The sequence below is a fragment of the Rhinatrema bivittatum genome, chromosome 8 (genome assembly GCF_901001135.1).
Source record: "Rhinatrema bivittatum chromosome 8, aRhiBiv1.1, whole genome shotgun sequence".
NCBI lineage: Eukaryota > Metazoa > Chordata > Amphibia > Gymnophiona > Rhinatrematidae > Rhinatrema > Rhinatrema bivittatum.
Window position 1 is genome coordinate 130,112,025 of NC_042622.1, and position 16,313 is coordinate 130,128,337.

At 42.2% G+C, this 16,313-nt stretch overlaps 1 protein-coding gene across 1 annotated transcript in view; it reads right to left on the bottom strand.

Moving 5' to 3' along the window:
• Positions 1 to 16,313, bottom strand: part of COL27A1 (collagen type XXVII alpha 1 chain) — a 104,661-nt gene that overhangs the window by 50,421 nt on the left and 37,927 nt on the right. The window lies entirely within an intron of this gene.

Genomic DNA, 16,313 nt, shown 5'->3' on the forward strand with positions numbered 1-16,313 from the left:
AAATAAGAGTTCAACACCTGTAATTTGCTCACTCTTCAATCCAAGGTGACAGCTACAAGGAAAACCATCTTCCAGAAAAGGAATTTCAGGTCATCTGAATCAAGAGGTTTGAAGATAGGTTTCTTATGCTGAGCCAGGACCAAACTCAGGTCCCATGGTAGTGATAGTTTACCGATTGTAGGCTTAGAATGCCATAGTCCCTAAAGGGTGGACAGAGATAGGAGCTCCTTCCATCTTTTGGTGATAAGCTACAATGGCACTGAGATGCAACTTGAATGAAGTGCTGAGGTATGATGACAAGAGGAAGAAGAGATATTGAGGAAAGTCTCTGGGACCACAGGAGAAGGGGTCCAGATGACTGGTCTTGTACCCTGTAGAAAACCTCTTCCACTGAAGGACTTCCTAGTGAAAGATTTTCTAGCTGAGATTAGAATGTCTTCCACAGCCCTGGGGTACAGCAAGGAAGATACTACTGTGTGCTCAATATCCATGCCGTGAGGGCCAAAGTAGGAAGAATGGTTTGCAGAGTTTTCCATACCCCTAGGTGATGACAGTTGGAGATACTCCCAATTGGATAGGAGGCTGAACTGACAGATGGGGGAGGAGAGAGTACCATTTATTTATTTATTTACTTACGATTTTTATATACTGATGTTCATTTCAAAAAGAGATATCACATTAGTTTACAATAAGGTACAATAGGTAATTCACTATCCCCTAAAAGGGCTTACAATCTAAAATTTTTGTGCCTGAGGCTAAGAGATTACAAAAATAAAATCATCAAAATCAAAGTTCTTAACAATTAAGCAAAAGGTATAACAAGGAGCATATTAAACAAATAACACAAAGGGGTGCACAAAGAGGAGTGCCCCTTTGTCGCACCCCTTTGGCGCGCGGCACCTGCTGGCTTGGCGCCTTTCAAACTGCCCGGATCCGTTTGCGATGACACAGTCAAGCAAGAGCTATGAGAATAACCCTCATCCTGTCTTGTAGAATCTTTTGGATATAAATAGAAACATTCTGGTAGAAAATGGCTATATAGCCCATCTAGTCTGCCCATCTATCTAATTTATCTAGCCCTTACAATTCCCATCACTTCCTCAGAGCTCCCCTGCATTTATCCTATGCTTTCTTGAATTCAGATAACATTTTTTTTCACCACCTCCACTGGGAGGCAGTTCCATGCATCCACTGCCCTCTCTAAAGAAATATGTCGTAAGATTACTTCTGAGTCTACCCCTTTCACCCTCATCTCATGGCCTCTCATTCTAGAGCCGCCTTTCCATTGAAAGAGGTTAGCCTCCTATGCATGGAAACCTTTGAGATATTTAAATGACTTATCATATTGCCCCTTTCTTGCCTTTCCTCTAGGGTGTACATGTTTAGCTCTTTATGTTTATCCCAATATGCTTTAGAATAAACCCACTTATTTTAGTGGCCACCCTTTGGACCGACTCCAACTGGTTTATATCCTTTTGAAGATGTGGTCTCCAGAATTGTACACAGTATATTAAATGAGGTCTTCCCAGGGGCAATATCACCTCCCTTTTTCTGCTGGCCATTCCTCTTCCTATGTAGCCAAGCATTTTATGGCTTTTGCTGCCACTTTATCCACCTTTTTTGCCACCTTAAGATCATCACATAGAATCACCCCGGATCCCTCTCCTCTTTTGTGCTTGAAAGAATTTCACCTCAGATACTGTACCTCTCCCTTGGGCTTGGAAGAATTTTGCCTCCGATACTGTACCTCTCCCTTGGGGTTTTGCATCCTAAATGCATTACTCTGCATTTTTTAGCATTACATCTTAGTTGCTAGTCTCTAGTCCATTCCTCAAATTTTTCTAGATCCCTCTTCAAGTTTTCCACACCTTCTTAGCTGTCTACCCTGTTGTAGTTTTTTGCATCTTAGGCAAAAAGACAAACGGGTCCCAACAATCCTTCCTCTATATCGTTCAGGAAAATGTTGAAAAGAACCTGTCTCAGGACTGATCTCTGCGGCACATTAATAACGCCCTTCTCAGAGTAATTCCATATAGCTCTAACCTTTATCGTCTCTCACTCAGCAGGTTTCTAACCCAGTTACTCACATTAGGTTCCATATCAAGGGCACTCAATTTATTTATGTAGCCTGTGTGGAACCGTGTCAAAGGCCTTACTGAAATCCAAGTACACTAAGGGGTGAATTTTAAAAGAGTTGCTCGCATTGGGCCCTTATACATGAGTATCTGGGTCGAGTGCACACAACTCATATTTTAAAACAGGTGAATTATGTATGAATATGCACATGCACGAGCAGCCCAACTCACATAAAAAAGGGGCAGAGTTAGGGCATTTCGGGGTGGGGTCAACTTTTACATACATAAAAATGGATTTTAAATCCCACACCAGCAGCAGACATCGGGCTATTACCTGTGCTTATTTACTTCCTTTCTTGATGAGGTGTGAGACTAAAGAAAGCTCGTTTTAGGCCTAAAATGCCTAGGTGAGGGGTCTGGGTAAACTTGAAGGAGTGCAGACTGAAGAACAGTGGGGACTGGATGACCTAGAGATAGACTGAGTAAACGGGTGGACTAATTGGCTGTTTCCTTTATGTGCATATGTTTTCAAATCTGCTTAGCTGCGCTCATTAAAGCTGGCAAATTCCTAAGGAAGATACATGAATAATGTTTGCTTATGTAACCACTTAAAATTAGGAGCAATAATACATGCGCTAAGTGTATTTTAAATAGTAGGCATGCATGACTTAAAATTCCTGCATATGTGGCTGTTGTGTCCGTTGGTCTCAGACGGCTTCGCCCGACATGCCTCACCTCTATTTCAGCTTTCTCCACCAGCCTCGGGAGAATGGCATCCGTAGCGTCTCCTTGCCGCACCCTCCGGCATCCCCGGAGCGGCTTTGGTGCGGTGTCCCGCCATGTTGACCTGAGGCCTCCTAAGGCACGCGTGCACGCCTCATGTCTTGTAGCAGTGTTGGTGCGAACCTTGGGGGCCGAGTTAGCAACGGATTGGATTCGTTCCGGTCTGAAGCAGCTCTGCCACTTCTGCTGCTGCTGGAAGCTATCTTCACCCTCCTGGGTTCTACTAACTTGGGTACCCGCTCCTCGGGGTCCCTTTGCTTATTTCCAGGTGTCTATCCTGAATCCAGGTACTCGCCCCTCGAGGGCCTGTGTGTCTATCCTGGTGCCTGCTACCAATTCTTCTACCTGCGGGAACACACCTATCAGCTACAGAGAGTGAGTACTACTTCTCCCAGTCTGTTCATCTACAGCTCCTTGTTGTCTATCTGCATCGGGCCCTAAACCACCATTGTAGAACGGGACTCCTCTGCCGAGGATCACAGACTGTTGTTATCTATCCTCTCTCTACTGCTTATTGGGAACTCTATCTACTCAGCTACAAGGGAGTGTGTATAACATCTGCCAGTCTGTCTCTCCTACAGCACCTCACTGGATAACTGCATCGGGGCCTTACACCACCATTGTGGGATGGGTCTCCTCCGCCGAGGATCACAGACTGTTGCTATCTAATCCACTCTCTACTGCCACCTCTGGTGAACCATACAAGCTGCATAATAAAGATATATTCTCTGTGTTTGTGCATCTGAGTCTTGCCTGGTGCTACAGTTCCCTATGGAGGTCCTCCCTGTGGGAGTCACTATCACTGTTGCCCCTAAGAATCCACCAAACACCTCGATACCATAACAGTGGCGTGTGCACGCTCATTTTAAAGTTACTGTCCCAGTGTAGTGCTCTCCCTTGATCCGATTCTCTGAAATTGTATCATGAAAGAGTAAATACCCGATGTGTTTACTCGTTGCATTGAGTCAAGACAAAATTCAATCAGCTGACAATAAGTTCTGTTGCAACGCATCAATTCATTTAAAACACTGTACCAGTATTGTTGTGCAAGAAGAACCTTTTAAGATAAGTTATATTTTCTAAGAAATTTGTTTTTTTAATTGCCTAAAACAAATTTTCTCTAAAAAAAAAAAGCATAAGCAAATAACTATGGAAGCAGCCAACCATGACCAAGGATTAAAACGCAATATGTATGCAAGATCTAAGTCACATGATTTATGTGCAATCAATGCAAATCTATAATGATCACTTTATATATATATATATATATATATATATATATATATATATATATATATATATAATGTATATATATTCAAAGATAGATTCCTAAGCCAGAAGTGATATTTAAAGGTGATGATTCAGAGAAATTGAAGCACAAACTAAAGAGTAGCAAATCACCTGGACCAGATGGTATACATCCCAGAGTGCTGAAAAAACTGAAAAATGAAATTGCAGGCAATGTTAGTAATCTGTAAACTATTATTAAAATCAGCTACAATATCTGAAGATAGGAGCGTGGCCAATGTAATGCTATTTTTTAAAAAGGGTTCCAGGGATGATCTGGGAAACTACAGACCAGTGAGCCTGATGTCAGTGCCAGGAAATATGAGGAAAAAGTTAATATGGATTTAGCCAACAGAAGTTTTGCCTCACCAATTTGCTACTTTTTTTTGTTTAACAAACTCAAACAACCAAAATCCACCAATGCAGGTAATACCTAAATCAAACTATCCCAAAACCCGCATCCATCAAAAATCTTAAATAGTAATTTTTTCTTTTTGTTTATTATATTTAATCACTTTTGTTAGTTTCTTATAAAAAAAAACCCCAAATATTTGTAAGGTGTAAGGTGGTCGTTTCATAAATATGAACAGGTACCATCCAGGTTAAACCAACTCTTAATTTTAATCATGAATGAACCACCGTCCACCCGCTTATTTTTATTACTTTAATCAAAAAATTCAAAAGATTCTCAAAAATTCAAAATTGATCCGTTAACAATTGTAGAATGAAAACAGATCACCACTACATTGCTTGGAACACATTATTCATTCATAGACAAAAAACATTTTTCAATATTGAAGTCGAAGTGAAAAAACACTTGGCTATATAAGGTAAACGGAGCACATATGGCTATAACAAATGATGACGTAAAAGAGCACTTAGCTTAATCAACTGAACAGGAACACGTGAATCTGACGTGGCCAGGTTTCGAAAATGAATTCTTCATCAGGGGTCACTGCTCACCCACAGATAGTCACTGCTCTTATACTTCATTGTAGCCTTTCTCCAAAGTCCTTATCCATGTGTTGTTTTAATCTTAAACTGGCTTACTCGAATTGTGCTGCCTCAATCCTTTTTCAAAATGGCGAACTGCTTTGAATATTGTGTGCAGTTCTGCTCATTGCAACTCAAAAAAGATATAGTGGAATTAGAAAAAGTACAAAGAAAAGCGACCAAAATGATAAAGGGGATGGAATGATTCTCCTATAAGGAAAGACTAAAGATGTTAGGGCTCTTCAGCTTGGAGAAGAGACAGCTGAGGGGAGATATGACAAAGGTCTTTAAAATAATGAGTGAAGAGGAACAGGTAAATGCAAATCAGTTGTTTACTCTTTCAAAAAGTATAAAGACTAGGGGACATTCAGTGAAATTACTAATTAAGACAAACAGGAGAAAATATTTTTTTACTCAGGGCTTGATTTTAAAAAGCATTTACTCACTTAAAACTGGATTTTACTCGAGTAAATGCACTTTACTCGTGTAAGTGGGTTTTTGAAAATTGCTACAATATATGCCATAAATTGTCCATAGGATTTGCTCACGTAAGTGTCCTTTACTCAAGTAAATGGCTTTTGAAAATTGCTACAATAGCAGTTACATTTATACGTGTAAATCCTTATGAAAATTACCCCCTCAATGTATAATTTTGGAATTCATTGCTGGAAGTTGTAGTGAAAGCCATGGGGCAGATTTTCAAAGGGTTACGTGTGTATATTAATGCGCGTAACCCCGAAAACCCGCTCCTGCGTGCGCAAGCCTATTTTGCATAGGCTCGGAGATGCGTGCAAGCCCCGGGACGCGCGTATGTCCCGGGGCTTGAAAAAGAGGGCAGGGCATGGGTGGGGCGGGGTGGTCCGGGGGCAGGGCTAGGCCAGAGCCTCCAGGCACAGCGGCCATTTGCCGTTGTGCCCGGGATTGCGGGCCAGCTGTTGGCCAGTGCGCGCAACCTACGCCTGCCCGGAGGCAGGCGCAACTTAAACGTTAAAGGTAATGGGGGGTTTTAGGTAGGGCTGGGGGCGGGTTAGGTAGGGGAAGGTGGAGGGGGCGGAAGAAAAGTTCCCTCCAAGGGATTTTGGAATGGAAGCGGAAGAAAAGTTCCCTCTGAGGGATTTCGGAGCGGCCTTGGAGGGAACAGAGGAAGGCTGTGCCGCTCGGCGCGCGCAAGTTGCACAATTGTGCACCCCCTTGCGCGCGCCGACCCTGGATTTTATAACATGTCTGTATGTCGCCTAGGGATGATGCATTTGGGTACTAATAAATGTCTTTCATCCCCTATCACATAAAGCTCTTTTGGATTAATGCATCAGGGGGGCGGGGGAACTAATGTGCAGAGAATGAGAGAGGGCCTTGGGGTAATGTAATAGTGTCTGGCAATCTGAAGGCAGTGAATCAATGTATCAAGGCGATAGCTAAAACCAGAAAAATGCTGGGCTGCATAAAGAGAGGAATAACCAGTAAGGAAAAGGATGAGATAGTGCCCTTGTACAAGTACTTGGTGAAGCCTCACCTGGAGTACTGTGTTCAGGTCTGGAGTCTGTTATCTCAAAAAGGATAGAGTCAGGTTGGAGGAACTCCAGAAAAGGGCATCCAAAATGGTGTGGGGTCTGTATCTGAAGACTTAAGAGGAGAGGCTGAAGGTTCTAAATACATATACCTTGGAAGAAAGGAAGTGCAGAGGAGAAATTATACAGACCTTCAAATACTGAAAGATTTAATGATGCACGAACTTCGAAACTTTCTGTTGGAAAGGAAACTGTAGAACATAAGGTCATGAAATGAAACTCCAGGGGAGACGACTCAGAACCAACATCAGGAAATATTTCATCATAGAGAGGGTGGTGGGTGCCTGGAATGCCCTCCCAAAAGAGGTGGTGAGGATGAAAATTCAAAAGGCATGGGATAACCACCGTGGATCCCTAAAGGCTAAAAATGAAGAAAAGGGTGCATGGGGATAACCTTAACAGAAGGCACGGGAATTATTACCCTCAACCAATTAGTCTTGATGCTTTCGGTGCAATATCACTCTTCACTTCAAAAGGGGGTGGGGCAGGAGGGAAAAGAGGAATTGGATTCAGATGACAGTCAATGCTGGGCCCCGACTTTTATGGTCTGGAGTACTGATATGCACACATTAGGGAAAAAGCACAGAACTGCTTCTACTGCCAAGTCCAAAAGCAAAGCACATTGTCTGAATTATCAAGAAGGATGCTCACTCTGTAAAAATGTTGCTAGCAGTGATTTTGTTATGGGTTTGACAGTTACTTGGTTTTGATTGTAAATATTACTACCCTTAACATAAGGCATGGGGATAACCTGCACGGAGCGGCAGTTTCTACCATAAGAAACTTGCAGGGCAGACTGGATGTACCATTTGGTCTTTTTATGCCATCATAAGAACATAAGAACATAAGAAATTGCCATGCTGGGACAGACCAAGGGTCCATCAAGCCCAGCATTCTGTTTCCAAAAGAGGCCAAAAACCAGGCCACAAGAACCTGGCAATTACCCAAACACTAAGAAGAACCCATGCTACTGATGCAATTAATAGCAGTGGCTATTCCCTAAGTATAATTGATTAATAGCCATTAATGGACTTCTCCTCCAAGAACTTATCCAAACCTTTTTTGAACCCAGCTACACTAACTGCACTAACTACCTTCTCTGGCAACAAATTCCAGAGCTTTATTGTGCGTTGAGTGAAAAATAATTTTCTCCGATTAGTCTTAAATGTGTTACTTGCTAACTTCATGGAATGCCCCCTAGTCCTTCTATTATTCGAAAGTGTAAATATCCGAGTCATATCTACTCGTTCAAGACCTCTCATGATCTTAAAGACCTCTATCATATCCCCCCTCAGCCGTCTCTTCTCCAAGCTGAACAGCCCTAACCTCTTCAGCCTTTCCTCATAGGGGAGCTGTTCCATCCCCTTTATCATTTTGGTTGCCCTTCTCTGTACCTTCTCCATCGCAACTATATCTTTTTTGAGATGCGGCGACCAGAATTGTACACAGTATTCAAGGTGCGGTCTCACCATGGAGCGATACAGAGGCATTATGACATTTTCCGTTACTATGTTATTATGTTTACAAAAATCTGTAGTTGCTTGGTTTCATGGAACAGAACTGAGTGACCTTTCAGTTTTCCTCTGACACAAACAGGTTGATCATTGGAGGAACAGGTCATCTGTAACATCCTGCTCTAGGTACCAATGGTGAGGTTGGAGGTCTTTGCTGAGCTGATCTGCTAGTGTATTCTGAAAGCTTAGAAGATAGGTCACTTGAAGGTATGCATGACTAGATCCATAGGACCTCTTTGCAGAATGCATATGAGCCTGCACCACCTTGCTAGTTGATATTTATTTTAAAAATGTTTATTCCACTCATAGCAGACTGAACATTCACAATATAATATACAAAACACTATACAATACATATAAATATATATTTATTATTTAAAATATTTATATGCCGCCCAATCACAATAGCTCTGAGCGGCTTACTGAGTAACATTCATAAAATCGAAACACTAAAATACAAAAAAGACAGGAAAACAAGGACATCTTATAGCTCTGAGCACCAAGGTTTGTCACAGTTTCCTGTTGTCCTGAGTTGGGTGTAGTGTTTTGGTGATTGTTGGGCAGGATTGTTCTGCAACTTTGCTTGTGATATTGAACCAGGAAGTAGTCGCTGTGTTGGTGTCTGCAAGGTCGAGTTGGGCTAGTTCCTTGGTGAGCTGAGTGCTGAGGTGGTCTGTGGGACAGGGTTTCCTGAATTGAATAGTAGTTTTGGGGAAGGAATGGGGAGGGTGTTCTTTGATCTGCAGCACCGTGGAGATGATCTGATGGTCTGACCAGGGGACTGGAGAGCATGTTGGGTTGGTGGATAAGGAGATGCCCTCATTTATGAAAATGAGGTCCAATGTGTGGCCCGCTTTGTGCGTAGGGCTGTTGACGATTTGTCTGAAACCCATGTGGTTGAGTGCGGTGAGTAGTATTTCGCAGTTCGGGAATTGTGGTGAGGCGTCCACGTGTAGATTAAAGTCTCCGATCATAATGGCTGGCTTGTCTTTGTTGAAATGTTTGGCGATGAATTCTATCACGGGAGAAGGGTCCGAATCAAGTTTTCTTGGAGGTGCATAGATTAAGCCGAGTTGAAGATGATCTGATTTGAAGAGGGCTAGTTTGAGGTTAGTTGTGGAGGTTGACAGATGCAGTGATAGGTCTAGTCTATCACTGATCCGATTTGAAGAGGGCTAGTTTGAGGTTAGTTGTGGAGGTTGACAGATGCAGTGATAGGCCTAGCCCTTTTTTTGTGGCTAAAAGAAGCCCTCCTCCTCTTTTTTTGAGTCTGGGTAATGATAGGAGGTCATATAATTGAGTGGGGAACTGATTCTTTAGTACTGTATCCATAGGTTTCAACCAGGTTTCTGTGACTGCACAGATGTCCGGTTTAGCATCTGCCAGATAGTCGTTCAGAATGTAAGTTTTTTTTAGTAAGAGATTGGGCGTTGAATAAGGTTAGAGAGAAGAGCGAGAGTCTGAGTATTTGAGTGACCGGTGAAATCATGATTGGGATTAGCCTCTGTTGTCGAATGATGTGAAGATCAGAGGGTTTAGGCCGGTTAGCCAGGCGGTTGTAGATTATGGGTATAGCGAAAGTGCGCATCCTAAGGGGAGGATGAGTAAGGGAGTGTAGCGAGGGGGAGGTATAGTTGCTGAGGAGAGGGAAGAAGCAGGAGCTGGCCGGGGGGGGGGGGGTAGTGTAGCAGTACAGAAATTAGAGAGATATATGACTGCTACTTTGAGATGGTTACATCATAATAGATTTAGTCCTGAATATTAAAAAAACTGAAATAATCCTCATTTTGAGGAAAATAAAGATTGAAGATCTATCAGTCTTTCATTTTGAGAGCCAAGAGATAATAATTCAGACAATGGTATGTGATCTGGGTATATCAGTCACCAGACTCTCAATGAAACATCAGGAAAAAAACTTAGTTAAGTCCAGCTACAACAAATTAAGAATTTGAGAAGGTTATACCTTTCTTAGAACCAGACAACTTCAGGTTAATACTCCAAACCTTGATCTTTGCCAGCATAAAGTTTTTGCAACTCTATTTCTTGGAGTGCCAAATAACACCATCAAACCCCTTCAATTGCTGCAGAATTCTGTTGCGAGAATCTTAATGGGTACATTTAGGGAGCTGCTAACAGGAACTTAATTGAGTGTTGCAGTCTGAAAGCTTTGTATAATTTTGCTTCATTCATCAATATACTTGTTTTAAGTATGAAGTATTGTCCTATAAAGAGCTATGTTTATATTTTATGTTGTTTTTATTGATGATGTATTTTATATTTACTAATTTCATGTATTTGTTGCTTGAAAGGAGCAATTATAAAACCAATCATAAAGAAAAATATAGTGACCCCCTTATCCTAAACAACTACCGCCCAGTATCAAATCTTCCCTTAATAGCTAAACTAATAGAAAAAACAGTACAGAAACAGCTGGCTGAGCACCTGACAATAACATACTGTATCCATCTCAATACGAATTTCGAAAGCACTGAGACACTACTTCTTTCTCTAACAGATAACATTCCAAGAGGTTTTGATAGCGGTAAACACTACATTTTAATAATGCTTGACTTATCGACAGCTTTCGACACAGTAAACCATAAAATACTACTAAATAGTCTAGAAGAAATCGGATTACACGGCAAAACAATAAACTGGTTCAGTTCATATCTAAATAATAGATTTTTCCAAGTCCAGATCAACAACACATTATCAGAAAAAATCAATCTCAAAACTGGAGTACCGCAGGGATCAGCCCTGTCTGCAACCCTCTTTAACATATACATGCTGCCCTTATGTCATCTGCTTGCAGGACTAGGAATCATACATTACATTTATGCTGACGATATTCAACTAATTCTACCTATAGAAGACACATTAGAGAAAACGCTAAACCTAGCTAACATGTACCTAAACATTATAAGACAACTACTAAACCAAATGGAACTTGTGATTAATATTGATAAAACAGAATTTCTACACTTAGAACGGAAAAATACTGAAATCAGCCAAACTCCAATAATCCTCAAAGACAACCAGAAAATTGAACTAGCTGAAAAAGTACGAAGCCTGGGAATAATAATGGACCCGGAAATCAATCTAAAACAGCACACATCACTAAAAGTAAAGGAAGGCTATGCAAAACTCATGGTACTCAGAAAACTAAAACCATTACTAACACTAACTGATTTCCGAACAGTTCTACAGGCACTAGTTTTCTCCAGCACAGACTACTGCAATGCCCTTCTACTAGGATTCCCAAATTCAACATTAAGACCACTTCAAATACTTCAAAACACAGCAGCTAGAATACTAACCGGAAAAAGGAGGCGGGACCATATAACTGAAACCCTGGCGGAACTACATTGGTTACCTATTGAACACAGAATTAAATACAAAACCCTATGTACCATACACAAATTAATACATGATGAAAAATGGGACTGGCTAAACACAGCATTACGGGTACACGTCCCACACAGAAACCTTTGATCAGCAAATAAAGCACTCTTAACCATTCCTTCAGTAAAAACAGCAAGATTAAACCAAGTGAGAGAAAGGGCCTTATCTTTAGCAGGCCCCACAATCTGGAACACAATGCTTCTAGAGATCAGATTACAAAGAGATCTCAAAACATTTAAGAAAAGTTTAAAAACATGGCTTTTTAAACAAGCATTTTATAAAGAGACGGGAGAATAGAAAATAGACAGGAACAGGCAGAAGAGCACCGATGCACAGCACTTAGGATGTGCAGTAGAGTAGTCCATGAACTCTACATCAATATAAACATAATTGTAACACTGTGTATAATGAATTTTACCCGTGAACAGTACCTCTTCTGGTACACTCGGTCATGACCTACTTCACTAAACAATTGATTGTCTTTAATGATTTATTGTAACTGAACCTCTGGCGGCACCTGTTAGAATGTACTATAGTACGCTTTTACCTACATTATTATGTGCCTACATGTAAACCGTTGCGATGGTATATAACTTAGCGATGGTATAGAAAAGATTTTAAATAAAATAAATAAATTTCTGTTCACTACTTTTATTTAATGTTATATTGTGAACTGTTTTGATTTCTAAAATCGGTCTAAAAGAAATTTTTAAATAAATAAATAAAACAAAACAAACCTGAGGAATCTCTGATGGGCAGGAGTGAATGGGGATGTATGCATATGCATTCTTCAGATCCAGAACAGTAATCCTTCAGCTGAATGAATGGTAAAATTATCTGGAGTGAATTCATTTTAAACCTTTTCTGATTCAGTAACTTGTTCAAATTTCTTAGATCCAAGATAGGCCTTAGCCCACCCAACTTCTTGGGAATTAAAAAGAACCCCAAGCCACATTCCCACATTGCAACAGACTCAGTGGCCTTTGAATATAGAAAAGATGTTACTTCCAGCTGTAGCTGAGCAGACTGGGTGGCACTGGAATTGAATATCGCCATTTGCTGGTTTGGAGGAGGACGAGAGAAGCACAAGTGAAAACTATATTCAACAATTCTCAGTACCCACTTGTCTTTTGTAATGCAGTCTGACTCCAGCAAGAAGGACTGGACCCTTCCCCCCACAGGTGGAGATGAGTATTGAGGGTGTCAAAAACTCGCCCCAGGCTTGGGCTGTGGTTGTTGCTTAGTTTTAGGCTGTCACCTTTCTCTCTGCTGACCTCTAATGGGAAGTTGCTGAAGAAGAGCAGGAGGGGTTCACTGCCTCAGGAAGGAGCAGAAGGGCCCCCACTGATAAAAAGGCCACTTGTACAAGAAGTACTGACACCTGGACATAGTGGGCTGGACTGCCAGCACCATAGTGGGAGAAGTCATGATGGAAGGGAAACTAGCCATGACATCGAGTGTACTCACTCTCCTTGGAAAAACTCCCTGAGCAGATACCTGGACATCTTTGAGACTCGCTTTCTCACTGTATGTGAAACTTTTTTCTCCATCCTGAATAGGAGAGGCTTTATCCTTTCTCTCTGATCCTCAGGAAGTAAGTTTATTTTATTTTCAATCTTGATTTACTGCAATTTAAAATTGTAAGGAGGTAAAGAAATTTCTCACTATCTCAGACAGCTGGGTTGCCATCTGTGGAGAGACCCTCTGTGCTGGAGTTGATGGGAACATATCCTCCTGATACCCAGATGGCTTCTTCCTTCAAGAGTGTCACAGTGAGAGATGGCACAAAAGAAAAACTTTGTGGAGCAGGCACAGGGGCCCAGGACATACTTGACATGGATGTGCTCAGCACTGGTTGTACCAAAGTGCTGTGCTGGTTGGAGACAGGCTGTACCATCACCACCAATACTATTTCTCTTTGTACCAGGGCTCTGCTTTCCATTGTGGATGATTGCATGTTTCTTAGCATGGAAATGCTCCATGTGGATTAAACTGACGGGCGCTTGGGCCTGCATGATCTGCAGTAAGGGAACATACTGTGCCAATGTAACTGAGAGTATCTTTGGTGGTGATGGTGCCAGAGCGCCCAGGAAGAATAATCTGCCCTGTGCCATGGTGGTCCATGATGCTGTAGAAGTTGATGCTATCTGTGCTGAGAGCTCCTCATCTGATGTTTACTATGTGCTGGGAGTCTGATGATGCCTCAGTCATGGAGGTGGATTTGATGCGCTGCCTGTATTCACACCAAGGCTTCAAGGCCTTAACCGAAGGTATGGGGCTGAAATGCCTGCAGAAAGATTCTGCTGCAATTAGGGCAATTTAGGGCTTTGTGGTATGGGCCCAGGCAGTGGTAGCACATGATATAGGTGTCTGGCATCCACATCCATAGGCCTTGAATTTGCTAAATGTGGGTTTTATTGCCTTTGAATTCAACATACTTTTTTTTTCTTTATTTACTTTTTTTTTTTGTAGAACTTAAAAGTGCTTTCTGAGGGGCTGCCAAGGCAGCAATGAAAAAAATATGCAAACTTGCAAATCTAAGCAAAAAGTGTAAATGTAGAAAAATTTAAGAGAGACTGGGAATCTGTCCATGCAGTAGCTTGGACAAATTAAAAGTGAGGGGGTTCAGAAAGCAGCAACTGCATGTGGGAACTCCCTGGCATGCTCAGAAAGACTTCTGAGCTCTGACAGCTGGGTCTGTGTTACTGCAAATGATATCACCCACTCTGCATGGCTGATTTAATCCTGTTTGTTGATAGAGAATCGCATATGATCCATCAGGGATCTCCATTTGCTTTTGCATTACTCTGAATTGTAGAGATTACCTACAAAACTCAAGGAGGAGAACAGCAAAGGGGAAATAAGGTGAATGAAACCCTGTTGGAAGGTTGGTTTCAGGTTTTGTGTCCATACTGCTGCCTTCTATCTGTCAGCAGCATAGGCAAATTGGATTTTTCATTAGGATGTCTGAAATAAAGCAGAGTTGCTTACCTGTTACAGGCATTCTCACAGGACAGCAGGATGTTAGTCTTCACATATGGGTGACATCATCAGGATGGAGCCCAATCATGGAACACTTTTGTCAAAGTTTCTAGAACTTTGACTGGCACCTACTGGGCATGCCCAACAATGCACTGACCCTGCATCCAGCAGGGGTCCCCCTTCAGTCTCATCTTATAGTAAAAGTACGTGCGAGAAATAAAATAAGAAAACGTAAATGAACCCAACTCCGTGGGGTGGCGGGCAGGTTTCGTGAGGACTAACATCCTGCTGTCATGTGAGAACACCTGTTACAGGTAAGCAACTCTGCTTTCTCACAGGACAAGCAGGAAGGTAGTCCTCACATATGGGTGAGTACCGAGCTGAGGATGCCCGAACAAAGCACCAAATGACCCAAAGACGTGCAACAGGCACAACAACAGGGGTGGAAATTTGGTTAGGAGGGCATCCTGAACGGGTCAGTGGAAGGATGTTGGGAAGTTAAGCTGAAAACAGGTTGCGTAGAATAGACTGGCCAAAGATGGAATCCTGTCTGCCAGCCTTATCTAAGCAATAATGGGCTGCGAAAGTATGGAGAGAACTCCAGGTAGCAGCCTTACAAATATCAGCAAGCGGCACCGAACAGAGGTGCGCTACTGATGTCGCCATGGCCCTGACCGAGTGTGCTTTTACACGGTCTTGTAGTGGAATGCCTGCTTGCTAGTAGCAAAAAGAAATGCATTCTGCCAACCAGGAGGAGAGGGTCTGCTTTCTCACAGGATTTCCCAATTTGATAGTATCAAAAGAAACAAACAATTGAGTGGATTTCCTGTGGGCCGACGTGTGGTCCAGATAGAAAGCTAGAGCACTTTTGCAGTCCAAAGAATGCAGAGCCTGTTCTCCTGGGTTCGACTGGGGCCTGGGAAAAGAGGTAGGTAGGATAATAGATTGATTAATTTGAAATTCTGACACTACCTTCTGCAAAAATTTAGAGTGAGTGCGGAGCACTACCCTGTCATGCAGAATTTTAGTGTAAGGTGGGTAGGTAACAAATGCCTGTAATTCATTAACTCGGTGAGCAGACATGATTGCAAGGAAAAAAACTACCTTCCAGGTGAGATAGCGGAGATCACAGGAGTGGAGAGGCTCAAACGGAGGTTTCATGAGCCGTCCCAAAACCACATTAAGGTCCCAAGCAGGGGCAGGAGGGCGCAGTGGAGGTTTTTGGAGCAAGCCTCTCATGAAACGTGATACTAAGGGTTGTGTTGAAATGGAGACATCTCCTATACCCTAATGGTACGCAGACACTGCACTAACATGCACTCTGATAGAGGAAGTTTTTAGGCCTAACTCTGACAGGTGCCAGAGATAGTCTAGGAACCTTGCAGTGGAACAAGTGAAGGGGTCTATGGACATGGAAGTGCACCAGACCGTAAACCTCTTCCATTTAGAGCGATAAGATCTTCTCATTGAAGGCTTTCGTGAAGCCACCAGAACTCGGGATACCGACTCTGAAAGGTTAAGAGGTTGGAGTATTAACCTTTCAACATCTAGGCAGTCAGAGACAGAGCCTGGAGGTTGGTGTGCCGCAGAAACCCTTCGTTCTGAGTTATTAGAAGGGGATCTTCCCCAGAGGAATGTGCCAGTGTACTGATAGGTCCTGGAGGATTGGAAACCACACCTGGCATGGCCAGTGAGAAGCTATCAGGATC